Below are 3549 nucleotides of genomic sequence, written 5' to 3'. Positions count from 1 at the left end.
AAATAGGGACAAATAGTAAACTTGGAAAAAAATATTTGACTTTAGCAATACAAAGGTAAATTAAAACAATATTCTGGTGCCATGTCTCACCTGGCAATTTTTAAATATAAAATTTAATAAATTTAATAATTTTAAAAAATTGCTAGTATAAATTGCTGGTGATCGTGAAATAAAACTTATTCTTTTACTTGCTTGGGGATATAGGGGATGGATTCCTAGAAGGAATCTGATTTTATTTTTTAAATTATGGAAACATATACTTAACATAAAGTTTACCATTTTAACCATTTTTAAGTGTACAGTTCAGTGACATTAAGTACATTTACACTGCTGTGCAACCATCCCCACTATCCCTCTCCAGAAGTTTTTCATCATCTCAAATTGAAACTCCATACCCATTAAGCAATAAATCCCCCTTCCCTCCTCCCCCTAGTGCCTGGCAACCACCATTCTACCTTCTGTCTCTATAAATTTGACTACTCTACGTACCTCATATAAGTGGAATCATACAAGATTTGTCCTTGTGTGTCAGGCTTATTTCACACACGTAATGTCTTCAAGATTCATCTATGTTGTACCATGTGTCAGAATTTCCTTCCTTTTTAAGGCTGAATATTACTCCATTGTACATATATGCCACATTTTGTTTATCCATTCATCTGTGGATGGATACCTGGGTTGCTTCTACCTTTTGGCTACTGTGAAAATGCTGCTATCAATGTAGATATACAAATATGTGTTTGAATTCCTGCCTTTAATTCTTCTGGGCATAGGCCAAGATGTGGAATTGCTGGATCATATGGGAATACTATGCTTAATTCTTTGAAAAACCACCATATTGTTTTCCGCAGCAACTGGACCATTTAAATTTCCCATCAGCAATGCACAAGGGTTCCAATTTCTCTACATCCTTCCCAACATGTGTTATTTTCTATTTTTCTGATAATGGCCATCCTAAGAGAATCTTAGGGTCATCGGCTTTCGATCAGACTCTGACGAGATGAGGAGTTGAGTGGGGAGGGTAGGTTGGGGGTGTGTATTTCAGAAACAGGAAGAGTATGAAAAGGCCAGAAGTTCACCAGTGTAGGGCGTGTTCTAGAGACAGAGCAGCCCCACACGGCTGGAGCTTACCGAGCGTCGGGGAGAGATGGCAGATGAGGACTGAAGGCAGTGGCCACAGCCCCATCACAGAGGCCTGAATCCTGGTTGAAGAGCTTGCCTTGATTCCACTGACATAACAGATGACTCTGGAGTCTGGATGAGTTAGCAAGTCTTACAGTGGGGGACTCTCAAATGTCATTGTGAGTCCCATATTCGCTATGTGACGCTATACCTCATTAGATGTGACAGGGCAAGTTATTCTCCCTGCCTGAGCCTTTGTTTCCAATTCCGTACAGTGGGAGTGGGAGGAGGTTGCCACAGTGCCTACAAGGGAGAGTGGGTTGGGCCAGCCCGTGGCTCACTAGGGAGAGTGCGGTGCTGATAACACCAAGGCCACGGGTTCGGATCCCACATAGGGATGGCCGGTTTGCTCACTGGCTGAGCGTGGTGCTGACAACACCAAGTCAAGGGTTAAGATCCCCTTACCGGTCATCTTTTTTTTAAAAAAAATAAAAATAAAAAAATAAAAAGGGAGAGTGGGTTAGTTGCTGGGATAAGGAAGTTGCTGTGATGGGGAGCTTTGGGCTGACTAGGGCAGGCTGCCTTGCTACAGGGCTGACTCACCCTGGCCCGTTCTAGCCTGCCCAGCACTAGGACTCCCAGCCCAATGGACTTTGGCTTATATCCTCTTGTTACTCCCCCATGAATCCCAGAGCCGAGGGACTCAGGCCAGGCGAGAAGAAGCAAAGCAACTGCAGGCAGGTCTGGGCCATCCTGAGAATTCCTGAGCAGACCCAGGGCTGGCGGGAGGGCCTCCCTGTGCACAGAACTTGATCGTGTACACATCCACGCCTCACTGACAAAAACTGCTCCTCCAGGAAGCTACAGTCATGTCACAGAAATTGAAGCTTGGCAAGAGTAACTTGCCAAAGGCCACCAGCTAGGAGAGGCAGCAGAGCCAGGATTCAAACATGAGTCTCTGAGGGTTTATGTATTACTGGGAAGTTGGACTAGATTCATTTATTCATTCACTTGTCATTCAGCAGATATTTACTGAACATTTACTATGTGCCAAGTACTGCACCAGCAGTGAATGAAATAGTCTCTGCCCTTGGGCCTCTGTAAGGTCCCTTTAATCCTCACAGCAGTCTGGGGAGATAGAGATGATTAGCTTCATCGGATAGGTAAGAAAGCTGAGGATCAGAGAAGGAAGTGACTTGCCCAAGGCCCACTGTGGGGAATGGGCAGTCTACGCTTGACCCAGGGTATTCTCTGTGTTCCTGAGGCCTGATGCCTCTGACCATCAGCTCATCAGTGCAGTGTGGACATTCTGTCAGCCATGACCACGTGTCCTCTGGACCCGGAGCCCTAGAATCTAGCTCTTGGCTGTGCTCGGTGGCCACACTTCCTATTTAAATATCAGCTTGGGATGTCAGATGGGCATGGGGGGTGGGAGGCATGAAAGGAGACCTACTGTGTCTCTGGTCCAGCTTTGCCACAGGCTGGATGCAGGACCTGGGGCACATCCTACCTCTCTCTGGCTTCAATCTTGTCATCACTGGATGGGGTGTGGATCTCTGCCCCACCTTGACCAAAGGCCCTTGGGAAGATCAATCAATCATAGGAGATATTAGACAATCTCACAGCATAACCATGGGGTGCTGGTGGGTGGTCAGGGAGGAGGAGGAAAGAGAGAGCTGACCATGCCCTGTTGGGGGCACATGCCCTCATTTCCTTTCTTCACCTGGCAAGTCATACTAATGCTTCAGTGTTGAGTTTGGGATTCTCCTCCTCCAAGAAGCCTTCCCTGGCCTAGCCACCCACAGGCTGGGTCAGAGTCCTCCCTCTCTCATAGGCCTGACCACACGGTGCGGTCACTGTTTCCCCACTAGACTGTCCGAGCAGGGACCACATCTGGGTCCCAGGCACTCTGCACAGTGCCTGCCCAGAGTGGGCGTCGGGGGTGTCGGGGCACGGAAGAGCAACCCTTGCGGTCTCTCCGGCCTCGCCCCTGCCCTCACCTCTGGCTCACCTCGTCCCTTCCCTCTCCCTCCTCCTTCCGTCCCCAAAGTGAGAAGGAGCTGGGATGCCCTTTGCACATGTCGTGCTCTCTCTGCGGGCCTCAGTTTCCCGTCAGCACAAGGCGAACATTAAGAGGCACGTCCTGAGCTTCAGCTCTCTCAAGCCCCATGCGAGGCGCTGGGATGAATCGAGAAATCAGAAACCGTTCCTCCACGAACGACTCGAACACACGACCAAACGGCATCCACGTTAACACCAAGAGAGGCCATGACATCTGCAGCGCTCAGGGAAAGACGTCTGGCCAGGGAGCGTGGAACACGCGCGCGGGTGAACGAAGCGGTCAGGGCGGCGCGGGCGGAGGCGGCGGCCCACGGTTCCGCGCGAGTCACAAGGCCCGGTTGCCGTGGCAGCGGCGGCGGCGGCGGG

The sequence above is a fragment of the Galeopterus variegatus genome, unplaced genomic scaffold (assembly GCF_000696425.1).
Source record: "Galeopterus variegatus unplaced genomic scaffold, G_variegatus-3.0.2 Scaffold575, whole genome shotgun sequence".
Lineage (NCBI taxonomy): Eukaryota > Metazoa > Chordata > Mammalia > Dermoptera > Cynocephalidae > Galeopterus > Galeopterus variegatus.
This window is presented reverse-complemented; position numbering follows the sequence as displayed.